At 47.8% G+C, this 20019-nt stretch overlaps 1 pseudogene; it reads right to left on the reverse strand.

The window, feature by feature from the left end:
- Positions 1-488: 488 nt before the first annotated feature.
- On the reverse strand, positions 489-7778 carry LOC101419009 (E3 ubiquitin-protein ligase Mdm2 pseudogene; annotated as a pseudogene).
- Between the last annotated feature and the right edge of the window lie 12241 nt (positions 7779-20019).

Consider the following 20019-nt stretch of genomic DNA (forward strand, 5'->3'; position numbering starts at 1 on the left):
TTAGATTATATAAATGTTTAATAAAAAATATAGGGGATTCCCATATTCCCCAACCCCTCACCCTAACTCTCCCACACTTTCCCTCATTAACATCTTTCATTAATGTGGTAAATTTGCTACAATTGATGAACACATATTGAAGCATTGTTATTAACAACGTACTATAGTTTCTAGTATAGCTTACACTCTGCCTTACCCAGTTTTATAGGTTATGACCAAATGTAATGGCCTATACCTGTCATTGCAGTGTCATGCAGGACAATTCCAATGCCCCAAATGTCCCCATATTATATCTATTCTTCCCTCTCCCTCACCTCAGAACCTCTTGTGGCCACTACCTTTACATCAATGATAAAAGTTCTTCCATTGCTAGAATAATATGAAGTCTATAATAGAATAATACTAAGTCTACTTTAGTCCATTGTTCACTCCCCAGTCTTGAGGATTTCAGGATGGTGATCCCACTCTGCTTCTACTTGAGAGGGGGCTTAAATCCCAATGGGCAGATGGCTGGCATCTTCTTGACTGGTATAAATGTTGCTACTAGAAGTTGATGGCTGAGAATAGCCCTCATTTTCTTGGGATTGGGAAGCTTGTGTGATTTTATTATTTTCCTCTATGTCCTTTTCCTGAAATCAGGAACATTAAAGCCCTCTTCTACATGTGTTGTGTTTTCTAGTATGGCTTTCCCAGGTATTTTCCTTTTATCATTTCCTTTATCTTCAGGAAGCCAATTCTCACATCTGTTGTAATGCATTTCCACAAGGGGAGGTTACATTTCATTGCGTGAAGTACATTTCCCACAGAGAGTTAAGGAAATTTCAGGATCTTCTTCAGATGAGTCTGTATCACTCCCCCCCTGCTTGCTATACAGTAACTTGATAAACCTGCTCATCTTCATATGAGAGTTCTTGTCCTTCTTCACTAATCTTCTGAATCAAGAGATTCAACTTCATATTATACACTGAATTGATCTGAAACTGAATCCTGATTCAACCAATCACCAGAATGTTCACTTAAACCAGTATCAAGATCCAGATTCGATAGTCTCCATTGATTCACTCCTACAGAATCTTTTACACCGTATCTTCCTTATTATACATAGAGCAAGACTTTCATCAGAGGAAAGGTAAATGCTAGCAGATTTGTGGTGCTTTCTCTGTTGTCCACCAGCTAAGTCTTCTGAATTTTCTGTCTCACTAATTACTCTCCTTTTAGATGAAGGTCTAAAAATCAAATTTGAGGATGAAGGTTTCTCCTCCTACACCTCTTGCACAGGGTCCCTTTGATGGCTGCCATCTTTTTTTTTTAAGATTTGTTTTATTTATTTCTCTCCCCTTCCCCCTCCCCTGTCCCAGTTGTCTGTGTCCATTTGCTGTGTGTTCTTGGTCCACTTCTGCTGTTGTCAGCAGCATGGGAATCTGTGTCTCTTTTTTGTTGCATCATCTTGTTGTGTCAGCTCTCCGTGCATGTGATACCATTACTGGGCAGGCTGAACTTTCTTTCATGCTGGGCGGCTCTCCTTATGGGGTGCACTTCTTGCACATGGGGCTCCCCTATGTGGGGGGCAGCACTCCTTGTGCACATCAGTGCTGCACATGGGCCAGCTCCACATGAGTTAAGGAGGCCCGGGGTTTGAACCGCAGGCCTCCCATTTGGTAGACGGACACCCTATCCACTGGACCAAGTCTGCTTCCTGATGGTTGCCATCTTGAAGGTGACACCTGTTTTCACGTAGAGATGCACCTGAATCTGATGGTTCCTGCTGGTTGACTACTACCAAGTTTCTGTAGACATTTTCCTGTGTTCTTTCACAGAGGAGCTTGGCACTACAAACAACTCCCCTAGAAGATAATTTGAACAATATACAATATATTGTTGTTTCTCATCACTTGGTCATAATATAGTGGCCAAGATAAAATATAATGTCTTTCATTGTGTGTCTTTTTGTGCACCAACAGACTTTAGCAACTTCAGTAATGATTGTTTTGTTCTAACCAGGGTCTCTGGTTCTGAAATAGGAATCTGTGAGGTGCTCATAGCATATCAGTAGATAGATAATTGTTGGTATTGCACATTTGCCGTGCAGGGTTTTTCATGCCTACAGTGGGATCTTTTGAGGCTCCCCAGTTCTGTTCATGGGGCACATGGAAGCCTTCGTGTCAATTTCACACCACTATTGTATTCCGACACATTAGGTTGGGAGTAGAAGATTCCTTGAGGCAAAAGCATCAGAACCTGAGTCAGAGGTTCTGACCAGAAAAAGGCTCAGCTTCTTGCTCCATCCCCCTTCTAGTCACACACGGCAACACAAGCCCCAAACCAAAGGAACAAAGGTTGCTAATAGCATGCTCCCCACTCTTCCCATCTGTCCTCTTGATAGCGGGAGGCCACTGGGGCTGGGAAGCTAAATGTGGAGGCCCCCCCAACTTCCTGAGAGCCCATATGGATCAGAGCATTCTGCCTTGATGCCTTGAGAGACATGCTTGTTGTCTCTGCTAACTAAAAGGGAAGAAGATTAGAGCTCTTCTGTTTTACTTAAGCTCTTAGATGCTCTTATCTTTTTAAACAAAAGAAGCAGCATTTGGAAATGTACACACACATCTTGTCTATTCTCCTGTATGTAGCCAGAAATGAAGCAGTTACTTACAGATAACAAAATGCTTCTCAGTTTTACTACTGTGTGGTTAGACTGGTAAGAGGATGTGTCTGTCCCCTTGAAGCTGGCATATGGTCTGTATGAATGCCCAGAGCCTGGAGAAGCCCTGGGCTCCCACCCAGCTCTTCAGGGTGACAGTGGCCCTCCACCCTGCCATCCTCCCCAGCCCAAGGCTGTGCTACTTGTATTTCACCAGGTCCTTGTCTGGTCAGCACCAATGTGAAACACCCTTCTCCATTCTAAAAGATTCTAAAAAGGAATCTTGTGGCTCTTTTAATACTATTACTATGTAGCAAAAGTTTTCTCTTCCTTTCTAGCATGGTATTTTTTGTTTGGGTTTTGTTTTTGTGCTGAAATGACAATTCTCTTTCTTGCTCAGTCAGCCTTGCATCTGTTCTGTATAATATACCATGGCCAGACTCAGTACAGGCTCAGCACACCAGTGTCTTCCCAGCTCATGTCCATGATAAAACAGCCCACTTCCCTAATTGGCTGACCAACCTTGTGGGTTTAAATTATGTGACACTGACAATTTTCCCAAATCGAGTACATTCAGTTGTTCATATGACCCTCATGGTAGTCACAATATATGTAGGTTCACAACATAAGATGATACATTATCAATGTGATACCTAAATAATAGACTGCATATGTCATCATTTATAACAATGTAACTTAATCAAGAACTTCCCTCTGAAAGTTCTTTTTTTCAGATTTGTGCTAACATGGGGGTCAGGGACTGATTCCACAGGCATCATGTAGACATCAGACAAGGTTGTTTTCAAGCACCATTTTTTAAAAGAAAATATTTATTTTGCCCCGTAATGATAGCAATGTATGTAATCTCTGTCACAAATCTCAGCCCAAGTCTAAATATTTTTGAGGTACTATGAACTTAGGGCAGCACTGGGCAGTTTAGCACTTGCTGAAATGTGTTCGGTGTTCAATTATATTTGTGCATATTTCTTTACTGTACAATAAGGAAAACAACACTTAATTTTCTAATTATCCAGAGAAAGTAAAGTAAAACAATGTTTTACTGAGAAATAAGAAATTTTTCTTGTTGTTTTTCAGGGGGTTAGGATTATTTTCTTTGCTCTATTTATTTTTAAAGTTCTTTCGCATTCTCCTTTTCATATATTTCCTTCATTTTACCAAAAGCTGTCCTTTATTCTTCAACCTTGATCTTTTTGTCTTCTAAAAATGCCATACTTGCTTAATGAAACCTCAGGGAAATGATAATGCCTCATACACACTGGATGTGTCACTTGTCTTTCTTTTATTTGGTCATTAAATTTTTGTTTGGGGGAAGAGACATGCATGGCAACTGCATGGCATATTCCATTTACTAGCTGCCCTCTCCGCAAGCATGTCTAAAACATTTCTATAATTGTACAGAAGATGCAAGGAGTACATAGCTTCATTTATATCACAAAATCAAAGATTGGGTTATTTTTCTTTTAATGTTTACAACCTATTTTCTCCATTTAAGGAGTGCTGCTTTGAGAACTATGTGGTATTACAGAAAAAGTTGGAGATTAGTTTGAGGACTATTTATTGTTATGCTCCTTGTCAGTCCCCCACTGATTGAAAGAAAAATTGTTCCAGATTGCTTATCTTATCTTAGGATGAGGTCTTAGTTGGTATTTAAGAAAACCAGTCCATTCTTAGCTTTAAGCTTTCAATTTTAAGAATAAATGCATACAGCAGGAACTTAGAAACTTAAACGTGTGCTTAACTTATTGCAGTCACAGTTTCCTCATAAAGTCTTTATCAGCTATTTCATGTGCATTAGAAATAACAAGCTGGGCTCCAGTCTTGTGAAGCTGCTGCTGGTTAAAGAAGGATGTGCAGATGCTACCAAGTGTGACATCTGGACCCCACACTGTCATGAAGCCCGAGTCAGGGGAAAGGAACTGAAATAAAATCATTGCCTTTGTAAACATGAGAACCTTTACTTGGTCTTATAAGGTGGGGAGGGAAAGCTAATATTAAAAATCAGCTTGAAGGGTGGGTGCAACACCATTTGCTTTGTTAGGTGGTTTGGTGAACGTTTTTGCATGTGAGTCTTTCTCTTTTTACAGAGTAGATCGAGGTCCAGCCAAGTTGACTATAAAGGAAGTCAGATATCCCATTAAATTGCTATAAATTAGGAATGTCCCATTGGAGATTGCATCCACCCTACATTATTCAGAGCAGCAGCAGCTGTTTGCTGAGGGAGAGGGTTCTGTGGTGTCCTCGTCACCTGCCACCTTGAAAGGCTGCTGCCTGCTCCTCTTTGGACAAAACTGCCACATCCAGCCCTTCCATTCCTCCCCAGTGTGCTTTGCTTTTAGAGTGGAAATTCGCAGAATGAATTCCAGCCCTTCATTTGCACGGTTGTGGCATTGACTGAGCCTCAACTTCAGGGTCACAGTGGTTGGGAGGCACCGGTGGCTGTCCTGAGTGCAGTGGCCCTCACTGAGCACCTGCCATCCAGTCTGCAGTCCATGGTAAGTGTTGCTGCTGGGGAACCAGAGCTGAGTCTAAGCACTTCACCCATCACACTGCATAGGACAGACACAGGATTTGAGTCCACATCTGGGAGCCCAGTGTCTGGAATTTCCCTTCCTGGGTGTTTCTCAGTCAGCTAATTAAAGTATTTAGAGCAAGCATGCCTATTTTAAATAAGCAGCATTTCTAATATTCATTGTGCTGTTCTAGTATACATAGTATTAACTCTAGTCCTTTGAGAAACATGTGTCTGCTGTTCACATCTTATTACAGCTACTTAAACACCCAAAATAGGGTGTTTTTGCTTTCACTTATTTTCTTAGAAGTTTAGGTATTGTTCATTTGTTTAGTTTTTTAGTTAACAGTGTATTCAAATCAAGTTCTGGAAATATAAAATTACTGCCTTATATTACCTAATATAAAGGCATTCCATGAAGTTTGAAACAAGTTAAAAGGACACTGAAGTTCTTCTTCCTTATAAAACTTCAATAATTTTCCTGATGAAATTAAAGCGTGTAGTTGAAGACAGTTGTTCATCCAACTTTTTGTTTCTGGGGAAATGTGGTCTCTTCCCTTTACACTTTTCAAAAAAGGGTCATATTTAAGTAGGTTGGTAAAGTTGTGGCTGTGGTTAGGAGACACCAGCGCATGAGCCTGCCTGTCAGCCTGCAATAAACATAGCCTTGTTCCTTTCTGAGTGATTTAAACTACACAGAAGTCCATTAGAAGGCTCTCTGGAGCCATTGGGCTTCTGTCTTCTCTTCTAAAACTGCTGAGCTCATGACTCTGTATAAATAGCACTTATTTTGTTTGTCACTGACATAAGGGAGGTTGAATGGGAGGCTGGGTCATGACAAGACTGGGAATCTTAGGGCACAGAATATGCAGAGGGCTTTGTGGTGATCATGGTGTTTGTATGTGGACCTCTGTTTAGGCAAGAGGTTCCTGGGAACCTGAGTCCTGCACCCTCTCCCCCATCGCTTCCACCTGCACACACATCTGTGGCTCAGTGATGTCCCCGTCTCCTTCCCGCCCAGTATTGGCAGCCGGCGCTGCCCCTCCTTCTCCCCTTCTCCGTCTTCTGCCTAGCCGTTATCTAGACAGCCCACACTTTCCCCTTCCCCTCCCTTGCTCCTAACCTCTTAGCCAGCTTACTGTCCAGTAACCGCCTACTGTCCAGTAACCGCCTACTGTCCAGTAACCGTCTACGCAAGCAACAGCACCCGCCGGCACCAATCAAGTCCCTTTACGTATCCCTAGACCCTATAAAGCCATGTCCCCTTCAACAATAAAGCAGACTTGTGCCTAGACCTTGTCTCCATGGTGTTTTTGCTTGCACCGCGCGTCCCCCGTGCCTGAGCGCAGAGAGCGAGGGCCCAACGGCTTCGTGCAGAACCCCCTCCTCTCCTTCGACCGTGAGGCAGCCCCCATCCAGAGAGCCCACCCGGCCAACCGCCGACCCTCCCAGAGGCCCGCCACTGCCTGCATTTGGCGCCCAACGTGGGTGGGGCCCACTCTGACGCCTACCCCCCACGCTTTGCTTAAGGTAGGGACTCTTCGGCGTCTTCCATTCAAACCAGAATGGGTGCTTCGCTCTCCTCCCGTCAGGTCCCGCAGGTTCGGGCCCTGGCTGCCCTCCTGGAAACTAACCAGGTTAGAGTTTCCGTCCGCCAGCTTCAGCGCTACTGGGACTTACTTCTCCCGTTCAGTCCCTGGCTCATCACCTGCCCGCTCTGGAGTCCTCACACTTATGCCCGGCTAATCGAACGAGGAGCCTCAGCCATGGAACATGAGGGCCGGGTCTTTCCCCCCCGGCCTCCTCCCCGCTCTTGTGGCCATTCGCGCTTGTTTGCAAGGCATGCCCACTCCCGAGGCCAAGGCCTTCCCGTGCGATACCGTGGATGAGTCAGGGGAAGGGCGCGGCCGCCAAGACGGCGCTCCCGGTAACGACTCCGATGCCAAATCGCTCTCGGCTCAGTTGGAGGCCGTGCTTGAGCTTGACCCCCCTTGCGCCGCTGATTCTGACTCCGACCAAGATGGCGCACTTCCGCCTTCTTCCTCACGAAACAAAGGAAAGCCCACCCAAGAGGGCACGCTCCCTCCTTCTTCCTCCCAAAAGAGGAAGAAGCCGCACTCCCCGCCCCTTCCTGCTTCTTCACGGAAGGACTATCCGCCGTTGTACCCTCCCCTTCCTGCCTCGGCACCATCTTGCCCCTACCCGGAACCGGCGTCATCTTGCCCTTACCCGGAACCGGAAGCGCTTCATCCGCCATCTTCTGATGACAACCTAGATGATGCGTACGAGCGCCCGCCATCTTATGTGCCGCCGAATAGACACCCCCTCCCGCGCTCTAATAATCTTCTCTTTGAGCCCCCCACTGCTCCAATCGCTGATATGTATCCGCTAAATCCCAATCGTTCTCGAGCAAACCCCCAAGTATGGATTCCCTTCTCCCCGAAAGACATGCAAACCCTCCGCAGCGCTATCCGAGAGGATGGTCTCGCCAGCCCCCATGCTCAAGACCTCCTTGAATGTATGACCTTTTCCCGCTGTCTCCCCTATGACTGGATATCCCTCGCGAGAGGCATACTTCCCTCGGGGCAGTTTATTGACTGGCGCGCACATTTCGCTGCCGAGAACGAAAAACAAATCGCCGAGAACGCCCGCGACGGCACCCGATATCCTGCCAACGCGTTCCTCGGACTGGGGCGCTACACCATGCCACAGAGCTACGTCGCCCTCCCTCAAGGCTTCTACATCCAGCTAAGGCAGTGTGCCCTCCATGCCTTCCACAACTGCGCTGCCTCCGCACCCGAGCCACTCACCAGACTTTTCCAGAAACCAGAGGAACCGTTCTCCGACTTCATGGCGCGTGTCCAGGCCGCGGCCGAGGGCAAGGTCGTTGGCACGCAGGCCCAGACCTCCTTCATCAAGGACATTGTTCAGGAGGGCGCAAACCCAACTTGCAAGGCGATCATCAGGCTGCTGAGAGACAAGCCCCTCCACGACTGGGTCCTCGCCTGCTCCGGAGTCAACGCCCAGGCCTCCGCCATGGCCCAGGCTGTCCTCGCTGCTGTCTCGGCCTCCAACGAATGCTTCCACTGTGGCGAACTCGGCCACTTCGCTCGAGACTGCCCCAACAAGCCACGGCCGCCGCCGGATGTGCCCAACATAGGCCATCCACCACGGCCTCCTTCCACTCCGTGTCCGCGGTGCGGAAAAGGATACCACTGGGCCCGCGACTGCCGCGTCCCTAACACCAGCCGCAAGCCTTTAAACGGCCATGGGGACAGGCCTCAGCCCTGCAACAAAGAGGCCGCAACGACTCAGTGCCCCTGCCCATGAAAGTACTCTGGTCTATTCCCATCGCACCCTTCACCAGGCCTCTTCTCTCTATCCAAGTCTCTGGCCGCTGGCTCACAGGGCTACTCGACACAGGAGCAGAAATTTCCTGCATCCCACTCAACCAGGCCGGGCACCTCCCTCTGACCGATGGCCCCCTAGTGGTGGGAGCCACCGGCCAAGCGCCCTCCCAGCAAGTTGCCCAGGACGTCGTCTGGAGAGACGCAGAAGGTCGACAGGGAACCTTCCGCCCCCTCATTCTGAAGGAAATCTCGCAAGTTCTTTGGGGCCGTGATATCCTGCATCAGTCGGGAGCCATTCTCACTGCCACGCCACCGCAGCTGCCCCCCCAATAGTTTCGGCCATTGCTCGCGTTCGACCTCCAGCACCCGTTCCTCTGCAATGGGATACAGAGGAGCCCATTTGGGTGGAGAAATGGCCTTTCCTGATCCCTAAACTGGACATTCTTAAGGGGCTTGTTGATGAGCAGCTTCACGCGGACCACATCGAGCCCTCCACCAGCCCATACAACTCGCCAATTTTCTTCATTCAAAAGAAGAACGGAAAGTCCCGTCTACTTCAAGACTTAAGAGAAATCAACAAATACGTCAAGCCTATGGCATCGCTGCAGCCAGCCTCCCCCACCCTACCGCGGTGCCCCGGCATTGGTTTGTTGCAGTGATAGATATTAAAGACTGCTTTTTCTCCATCCCGTTGCACCCGGACGACCGACTGAAATTCGCCTTCACGGTTCCTCAGACCAACCATCGGGAACCGGCACTGCGATACCACTGGCGCGTTCTGCCTCAGGGCATGCGAAACAGCCCTGCCATTTGCCAGATGTATGTACGCGAAGCCATCCAGCCACTCGTGAAGTACGCTAACATCATCCACTATATGGACGACTTGCTCGTGGCCCATCCCTCAGAGTCAGGCCTACACGCAGTCCTGGAGCAACTGCTGCACCACCTTCGAGACCTAGATCTCAAAGTCAATACACAGAAGCTGACGGTTCATCCACCCTACCAGTTCCTAGGGTTCTCCATCACTTCCACCGTTGCGCCCCAAACGCCACACATCAGAATTCCTGACCTGCTTACACTCCTCGAATTGCAACAACTCTGCGGACAGATCAATTGGTTGCGCCCAGCGCTGCCGCTTACCACAGAGCAACTCCAGCCCCTGTACCGGCTACTCTGCTCCAACGCTCCGCCATCATCCGCACCCGGAAAGAGGATTCGCCTCACCGACGAGGCCAAAAATGCCCTGGCCCAGGTAAATAGAGCCATCGAACAGTGCCAACTCCAGCGACATGAGCCTGGGAAACCGTTGTTAGGCCTAGTCTTACCCACTCGGGGAACACCTACTGGCCTTCTTTGGCAAGAAGGACCGCTCCTCTGGGTCCATATGGCAAAGAGCAAGCTCCGAAAGATTGGACCTCAAACCACCCTACTCGTTCAGCTCACCACCGCCCTAGTCACACAAGCCACCCATCATTATGGGTGCCCACCTGACACCATTGTGTGGCCCTTCACTGCTGGGCAAGTCACCACCCTGCTACGCAGCTCCGTTGATATGCAGACTCTTATGGAGCTTTATCATGGCAACTTCGATAACCACTTTCCACAGCATCGGTTACTGCAGGGCCTTCCCCTGCTAGAAATCACCGCCCCCAGCCATTTCCCTTTTCCGTCCAGCAAGCCTCTTCCAGACACCACCATCATCTTCACAGACGCCTCCAAGACTAAGTTTGCCGCCGTTGTCTTCGCACCCGGCGAGCACCAGCCACGTTCACATGTGCGCCTCCATCAATCCTCTGTGCAAGTGGCCGAACTGCGTGCTGTCATCTTAGCACTCCAAACCCATCCCCACTGTCCACTGAACATCTTTACAGACAGCCTCTACTGCCTACAAGTCTGCCAAGTCATCGCCTTTTCTGCGTTTTTTCCGCCCGACAACTCAGCGAGTGAAAGCATCAACGTCGCTCTCCTGGACCTTCAAGAGCTCATAGAGAACCGCCGACAGCCTTGGTTCATCGCTCACATCCGCAGCCATTCCGGCCTTCCCGGGCCCCTGGCCCACGGCAACCACCTTGCTGATCAGGCCGTTCACCTGCTTCCAGCTGAGACCACCGTCGCAGTCGGAGACCTCATCAATCAGGCCAAGCTGCTGCACGCCAGATTTCACTTCTCAGCAGCTGGCCTCCACAAACTCTTTCCAGACCTCCCAATCCATACCTGCAAACACCTTGTGCGGTCATGCCGAACGTGTGCTCCATTGCTGCCCTTGGGGCTGCTCCAACCGCAGGGAGTTAACCCTCGTGGGCTCCGCCCCAATTCCAGATGGCAACTGGACGTCACTCACGTCCCCCAGTTTGGCCGATGGAAATACCTCCACATAGCCATCGAAACCTTCTCTCATCTCTGCTACGCAACCGCGCTCACCAGAGAAACGGCCAAGCACGCCATCCAAGTGCTCAGAGAATCTATTCTTTTCATGGGCGTTCCATGGGACATCAAGACAGACAACGGACCTGCCTACCGGAGCGCCTCCTTTGCTGAATTCCTCAAGCTCTACGACATCACCCATCACTTCGGCATTCCCTACAATCCGCAGGGACAAGGCCTAGTAGAGCGTGCTCACCAGTCTCTCAAAACCCTCATTCTCAAGACATCTGCCGACCAGCCGCGTCGCACCCCTCGCGACGTCGTCACAGAGGCCCTGATCCGACACAACCTGATGACCTTCAATGCCCAAGGCTTTTCACCGGTCCACATGCACTGGGGGCCTTCCTTCCAGCCCACCCCTGCACCGCTTGTTCTCTGGCATGACCCGCAGACCACCCAATGGCATGGACCTGCCCCTCTCTTAGCCCAAGGATGGGGATTCGCCTGCGTTTTCCCTGAATCAGAGCCGCAGCCCATCTGGGTCCCAGGATGTCTCATCAAGCCCCACACCGCCGAGGCTTCCACTAACGCTGACACCAATGATCCTCCTAACGAGTTGCCTACCTAACTTGCCTCCTTCCCATCGCTGTTTCCTTTGTAGTTTTCTCTCTCTCTTTTGTCTCCACAGATGATTCGCTGCCACGCGGGTAGTTCCGTTCTTCCCATTGCTCTCATCGTCATGCTTCCCTTCATCTCCCCGGCCGTTGTCAACTCGGCCCATCAACGCTCCAATTGGACCCTCCAGCGCTGGCAAGAGGAAGCCTTCCTCATCATCAGAAAACTACTGCCCACGCCTGAATCCCCACCCCTCGCCGTTGGCCCCAATAAGTCCTCAATCCCCCCGCCTCCCCCCCCTTCCAGCGGCACCCCCCCTCGTCCACCGCTCCCCAGCCATGGCCCCCCCCACCAAGTATTCCAGTCCCCTTCTCGCATTAATCTATGCATCCTACTTATCTCTAAATACTTCTCACCCCAACCTCACCAAGAACTGTTGGCTCTGCCTCTCCCCCTCCCTTCCTATCTATGAGCCTGTCGCCGTTAACTTCACGTTCAACGAATCCACTTCAGTATACCCAGCCGAGTGCAACTGGAACACTTCCTCCGTCCCCCTAACCTTTCGATCTGTTTCCTCCACAGGACGCTGTGTTCATTCTCGTCAAGATTCCCACCCCTCCCTTAGTGCTTGCTCTAACTACTCCTCTCCCAGCGCTTCCGCCAAGTTCTTAATCCCCCTTAACACCTCCCAATGGCTTTGCACCTCCACCGGGCTAACCGCCTGCCTCAATGTCGCCACCCTCAATGCTACCCATGAGACTTGCCTGCTCATCCTTCTCGCTCCTCGAGTCGTTTACCATTCTGACCACGAATTTTTCCGCCGCGTGCTGAGCAGACAAACCTCCCTCCACTTACAAAGGAGAGAGCCTGTCACCGCAGTCCTAACAGTCGCTACCCTTCTAGGTCTTGCAGGGGCAGGCACAGGGATCGCCGCCCTCGCCACACAGTCCTCTGCCCTCTCCTCTCTCAGACAGGCCGTCGATGAAGATATCACCTACCTTCAAAATGCTGTAAAACATCTAAAAAATTCTCTCAATTCTCTCTCTGAGGTAGTCCTCCAGAACCGCTGCGGCCTCGACCTCCTCCTCCTTAAGGAAGGGGGTCTCTGTGCCGCCCTTGGAGAGGAGTGCTGCGTATACGCCAACTCCACTGGCTTAGTCGAGGACAACCTGAGAAAGGTCCAGGAGGGATTGGATAAGCGCCGCAAAGAGCGAGAAAATGCGAACTATTTTTCCAGTGTTCTCCATACCCTCCTCCCATACCTCCTTCCATTTTCAGGCCCACTCATCATCATCATCTTAGCCCTCACTGTAGGACCCTGGGCCATCAAAAAAATAGTCCACCTCGCCAAAGACCAAGCCAACGCGGTATTCAGCTCCTTTGTGCAGGTTCATTATCAACGCCTCGCCACTGAAGAGCCACCACCAAGCCATCCGCCGCGCTCCTCCCGCCCCCGCCGCAAACACCGAACCGCATGCCTGTAACCTCCTGTCTCCCCTTCCTCACTCATCTCCCTCCTTCTCCCCCAATCGGGCGAGGGGTTCAGGAACATCACGACCCCATTTTGCTGGCAGAGCTCGGCACGCGCCAGGCGCCGGCGTGCGCCGACCCCAGCAGCAGGCACATGCGTCCTGGCCTGCTGTGTCCTCTGCAGCTGAGAGCAGCTGGGAGGGCCCTCTGCTTCTCGCCGCCAGCCGGTCGTCGTGGTCTCCTCCCCTCGTCTTACCCCAGTACCCCATCCCATACTGCCCCTGCTGCCACCAGTTCACCTCCCCCGAAGCACATACTTTTAAACAAAAGGGAGCAATTGTCCCCGTCTCCTTCCCGCCCAGTATTGGGCCCCTCCTTCTCCCCTTCTCCGTCTTCCGCCTAGCCGTTATCTAGACAGCCCACACCTTCCCCTTCCCCTCCCTTGCTCCTAACCTCTTAGCCAGCTTACTGTCCAGTAACCGCCTACTGTCCAGTAACCGTCTACGCAAGCAACAGCACCTGCCGGCACCAATCAAGTCCCTTTACGTATCCCTACACCCTATAAAACCATGTCCCCTTCAACAATAAAGCAGACTTGTACCTAGACCTTGTCTCCGTGGTGTTTTTGCTTGCACCGCGCGTCCCCCGTGCCTGAGCGCAGAGAGCGAGGGCCCAATGGCTTCGTGCCGAACCCCCTCCTCTCCTTCGACCACGAGGCAGCCCCCATCCGGAGAGCCCGCCCGGCCAACCGCCGACCCTCCCGGAGGCCCGCCGCTGCCCGCACAGTGACACCCTGCAAGTGGGGTCTGGGGTTGGTGTGCTGCTCTGCCAGCTACTTCAGGGCTAAGTCCTCTCCTGTCCACCTCTCCTTCACACAGAGAACCTGCAGTTTTGGAGGATTTGACCTGACAAACCATTCTCTGCACATGGGCAGTAGTAACAGTAGTAACACCTCCCTGGTGGTGAGTGCAGTCAGAAGGAGACCAGTGGTTTATACTGGAGGGATGTGGTTGGCAAGGGCTCGAGCTCGGTGCTTAGAGAATAGAGGCCCTGTGAGCAGATGGTCCTCTATGGCCCTCAGGCTCTTCCCTGCTCCATGGGGTTAAGTGAGAGCTCCCCCAGCTTGGTCTTCTCCCTGGAGGCAGCCACTTCCCCAGGTGCTTTTATCACTCTCCTCACACAGTGGATCCAGGTGCCTTTGGTTTGTGCAGAGAACACCAAATGGAGCATGGCTGAATGGAGACTGAGATTTCCCACCAAGCCTCTGGGCTCCTGTGGCCTCTCTGCTGCCGTCATGGTCCAGTCCCCACTCACAGGGGATTCTGCTTCTGGACCTCAGCCCCAGAGGCTGCCGGGGTGCCCAGCTTGCTCCCTAAAGGCTACTCTCTCAGGGCCCAAGGGTTTAGGTGAGCTTTCTGTGCAACTTTGGAAAACATGCATTTTGTCATGAAACTGAAATTTAGATTACCTGCTTTATATTTGTTAGCATCATATATGACACAAGAAGAGTTTGAGAAATCCCTGGGAGAAAAACTATTTTATTTGGATGTCAAATTTTATTACTTTGTAAACCCATAATTTTATGTAGTGATGCTTTTAAAAAATGAGAGAAAGTATGATTTTTTTTTCCTTTCTCAGGAGAAAGTTTTGTTTTTTTTTTAAGCAAAACAAAATGAGTGCTGACTACAGTCTGCCTTTTCAGACTAGGAAATTCAAACCTAGAAGAGCCAATACCCTTGGTCACCTGATGCTGGCTTTGCTGACTGACTTGCCTTTTGTTTTCCTGGGAAGGCTTACCTGGATATTAGTCCATGTAAACCACTGTTGGACTGATGAAGTGCAGTCCCCTTGGGATTTTTGTTGTTGTTTTTGTTGCCTCTTGGAGGTACCAAGGCCAGGGTTTGAACCAGAGACCTCATATGTGGGAAGCTTGAGCTCAAACACGGAGCCACATAGGCTTCACTGAATTGATTTTTTCTTTTGTTTTTCTTAATTTTTTAGGAGGCATGAGGCAACCGAATCCAGGATCTCCAATGTGAGAAGTGGACACGCAACCATTTGAATCACATCTGCTCCTAATAGTGTTATTTAAACTAAGGGTTTTATCTTGACGTCTAGAGAAAGTATGGAAAATCGGCTTTTGAGGAAGATAACAAAAGCATAAAAACAAAATTGTAAATATAGATAAAAGCACAAGGGTGTCAATTAAACAAGGGAATTTTGGTGTAATGAAATAAAAAAGTTATTTTGACACATCTTCGCCTTGTCCTGACTTTGTCATTTTGAGCAACCACCTGAGTTAACACTTCCCTGGGTATAACCACAACTAGCAACACCTGCACCTTCACAGGTATGGATGATAAGAGCTAACATCGGCTTCTATGATCAGCCTCTGCCACTTCTTTTCAATTGCCCCCTTGCCACTGCAGCTCTTTCCTGCTGCATAATTTATTTGCAAGGCATCAATTTCCATATGGCTTGGATGATAAGAAGCTGCTCCCAGCTTCTCCACATGGCCTTAGTCACATCTGCTTCTTGTACCATATATTGTGAAACTGCCAGGCCCAGGATCCATTGGATCCTTCCCATCTGGGTCACAGTAAAGACAAGAGCCTGGAATAAACATGTGCTCCAACCTGCCCTTCCATGAACCCTCACAGGAACCTAGGTTAGGTAAGCTGGGACCTGCCATGCCAAGATTCTCCATTCTCCCCCTCCAGATTCTTTGATGTTATGAACCTCTCATTTCATGCAATCTTGCTGGGTATCTGTGTTTGTACCTCATCACTGAAAAAACTTCCCCATAATCTACAAAACACTTGGCTGAATGGGTTCTTGTTCCATGATCTTGGCAATACCTGTCCACATCAGATACACACACAGTGTCAACTGCTTCTGGATTATTTTGGTTAATTTTAATTTTGGATCATATACCATGTCATACACCCACCTTGGAAGTGACATCAGTTTTAGCTGCATGTGTTGTACTCAAGTCTCATTTCCTTCTAATTCGACAGCTATATGTGAAGTTATTAACACCTGAAAAGTTTATTTCAAGTAGGTCAGAGATTGGTTTTTCATTGTTTTCTTTTCCAGAATATAATGCCATCAGTTTGCAGGTGGTGGGATGTTGTCTTTAGGTGGTAGAGGGTCAGTAAATCTTCAGTAACTTAAAAAAAAAAAAAATCCCTGAGGATATTCCACTGATTTCCTACAATACTGAAAAAACCTCAATTCACTATCATTGGATCCTGTTTTAGTTACCCGAGGCTGATGAAAACAATATTTCCCCAAATGAGTTGGCTTTTCCAAAGCGGGTTTATTGACTTGCAAGCCTACAGTTGTGAAGCTGAGAAAAGAGTCCAAATCAAGGCATCTTCTGGCAATGCTCTCTCCTCAAAGATCAGCTGTGGGTGATCCTGGACTCTTCTGTCATATGGGAAGGTACATGGTGTCATCTGTCAGTCTCTGCTTTCTCCTCTGAACTCTGTTGCTTTCAGTTTCTGGTTTCTCTCCCAGCTTCTGAGCATTTCACTCTGAGCACCTGTGTCTGTCGCTTTCCATATGGATTCTAGTAAGAGGATTAAGTCCCACCCTGGGGCATGCCTTACAGAAGTAATCTAATCAAAGAGTCCCATTTACAATAGGTCCACTCCCACAGGAATGGGTTGGCTCTAAGGACATGATTCTCTGGGATCCATCCAGCATCAAACTGTTACAGATCCTCTCTAGTGAACCATTCCCCATACATGGGCTGCCCTATAATTACCTCTTGTGGGATCAGTGGTGTTTGCCTGATGGCATAGACCTCAGGGCCATGAGGACCAAAGGGAATGTTTTGGCCAAGACAGCACCAGTGAGTCAATATTTAAACTTTAATTTATATATCTCATGGATTTATTCTACCTTACCATAGGTGTTGGATGATATGGGCAATGGGTGATTTGCTGGATGGGAACCACTTGACACAAACTTTATATAACTATATATTTATAAATTTTTAAAAAGATATTTAGATTACATAAATGTTTATTGACACACTTTTTTAATAACCTTTCCAGTGAAGTGAGTTTGAAGCCTGCTTGAGAGTTCAAAGGGTACTTCCTGCTTTGGAAAACCATTTTCTTTTTTTCCCCTACAGTTAAAGCATTCTTATTTTGACAAGAGAATGCCTCAACCCATTCCTAATACCTGTAAACCATAAACTATATATAATTATAATCCATTGAAAGAACTGGCTGTAAAGCCCTTCAGCTGATGTTCAAATAGTCCAGTTGTGGAGGTTAAGTTTATGGAGATATATACATTAATAAATTTTGCCTAGATTACAAGCCTGTCATGCATGAATCTGGATACAGATTTTTAAAAGTACCTTATCAAAGACTGCCCACCAATATATTTCCTTGTCCTTTTTCATTTTTTGCATTCTGTAATGGGTAATTTCATGGAGTGCTCACATGTAGTTCCTTCTAGGGACTCTAGGGCAAACAGGGCACTATCCAGCACTTCCTAGATCCTATCCCCAGAATTTAATTGGTGACCCTACTGACTCTATTTTTCTTTTTCAAATACAGAAGCACTTTCCTGACTGTGAGCTAACTCATTTGAAGAGAGCTTACGAGGGACATTACACAAGGAAAATGTTTTGTTGTCTCCACATACTGTTGAGCTGCTAGGTTGGCATTTTTCTTCTAAGTTTTGCGAGTGTGAGCTTCCATTTCTATCACAACATTTTTTCTTTGTTTTACCTTTTCCTTAGGTGGTAGAAATACAACTATTACTTCAGATATTTACCATTTTTTATTTGGCTCCTAATGACTTCAGGGAGTCCATTTGTTTTCATAAACTTCCAAAATCATGAATTACTCCAAACACATATCTACAGTCAGTATAAATATTGTGATTTTCTTTTAGCTAAATGACTGCCTCTATTTAAAAGTTTTACCACAGCTCACTAGGGCATGGTGAGGCTAGGGGCTTGTTGGCCAGTAATTGCTTCTACTGTGGTGGTTACTTCATAGTCTGCCTCATAATTATGTTTCTGTTTTATGGTAAGACACATCTTAAAATATGATCTAAGCCAGGTTTAGCACGGATTTTTATGTTGCTGTTTTGTGTGTGTGTGTGTGTGTGTGTGTTTTGCTTTATTTTTGGTAAATCTGGTCCTGGGGATAATAATCAAGAAACGGGAACCTCACAATCTTGAGAGTCATCTTTTTCAGACATGGACAACAGAGTACTGGATTTAAAGTATCACAGTAGAGCATTTGGATATTTTAAGGAGTGAGCAGTATGACTTCAAAAAAGGTCTGTCTGTGAGTTGACATATGCTAGGTTTTTCTTGAGATTAGCAACCAGCAAATCATGAGCTCTATTAACTAAAAAGTATGCCCCCTGCCCATGTCAGCTGACACCTCATGTAATGTTGCAACCGCAGCTACTATCCTTTCATGGCTGAGTATGGTATAACTTCTGCATCCAATTACAGACTGGAATATTCTATAGCTTTTTCCCTTTGGAAACTGAGGCACAGTGGTCTCACAAGGAGAGGCATGCTGTTTCCATGGCTATGCTTGCAACCGAAGGAATGTGGTAATAAAGAGTTCCCAGTAAACAAGAGGAAGCTGTTAAAGACTAAAAGAAAAGATGAGCACATACCTTTTGTAGTAAATTGAACACTTAGGCTTTGTACCTTGAGATAAGATTTTTTTAAATTCCTTAGACTATGAGTAATGCTGATAGTTAACTGCATGTTGCTGCTTGTTCTCATGTAGACTGGGGTATATATAGAGTGCCTTGTAAACAAAAAGTTGTCTGAAGAGTCTACTCACAGACCCCCTGATCCCAGCTCACTCTCTTTCTTTCTCTTTCTTTCATTTTTCTTTTTCTCTTTCTTTCATTCCCGATAACCTTCAGGCCCAAATCTCCAACAAATGGTGCCCAATGCAGGGCCCAAAGAGGTGAGTCTTCCAAAAAAGTTTTGGGACCCACGGAAAGGACTCCTACGAGGGTTGTGAATGACGTCCAAAGCAGTGTGACTCAAGTCTTCTTTTAGGTAAGTAACATTTCCACGAAGTCATCAGGGTAATGGGTATTCAAGTGGGAAGTGTGGAAGAATATTTGCAAGTGTTAAAAACTTTGTTGAAAGCTAGTGGGGTGCCTGTAAAAAGTTGTGAGTTAATTGAATTGTTTGCTTTAATACAAAAGCATTGTGGTTGGTTTCAGCCTCAGGGGCATAATGTTTTAAATTTGAAACAGTGGAGATGTGTAATGAAAGCTTTACAGAGAGCATATCAAAGAGGGGAATCCATTCCTTTTATCTGTGTGAGCTTTGTGCCAGCAAATTACTGCCACCTTAGATCCTTTACAATCAGAGGAAGATGACAAAGAAGCAATTACTATATTTTCAAAACCCATAGACAAACAGAAAGTGGAGGGCCATTTGAAAGAAAGAAATTCTGAGCCAAAAGGCAGAGGAGAGTCTCCTGGCTTTATGCCTAGTCCTAGTACTAACCCTTTTATAGTTAAGAAAATAACTGGCTACTCTAATGAAATATCCAGTCTCCATATATCATCCAGGTCTTTATCCTAGCTTATATCCAGTTCAACCTAATGCACCTGTTAAGTCAGCAATTATGGCTGCTCCAGCATCAGCACCTGGAATCTTTTCAGATATGGCAGGTGCTTTACCCTATGTTAAAAAGATAGTTGGGGGTAGGAGGCAAGGTGGTGTCTGAGTGAGTGCACCTTATAATCTCTCCTGCAAAGAAGTGGCTGAGTAGGGTTGGGGTCCTGCTGGACCAGGCTGTTTTGGGTGTTTGAAGGGAAGGAGGTGTCTGGGCATTGATTTGGTGGGACAGTGGCAGAGGAGATTCTTGGAAGAGGTAGACTATTGGGTCTCTTTCACAGAGGTCAGGGTTGTGAGTGGGACCCTTCCCCCTGGGGCTGGCAGCCTGTTGGCAGCGATTCCTGGAGGCTTTGCTTTGCTGGGGAGTTCCCAAGCCCTGAGCAGGCTGTTTTGGGGGTTTGCAGGGTGGGAGGTGTCTGGAAGC

Source organism: Dasypus novemcinctus, chromosome 3, assembly GCF_030445035.2.
Source record: "Dasypus novemcinctus isolate mDasNov1 chromosome 3, mDasNov1.1.hap2, whole genome shotgun sequence".
Lineage (NCBI taxonomy): Eukaryota > Metazoa > Chordata > Mammalia > Cingulata > Dasypodidae > Dasypus > Dasypus novemcinctus.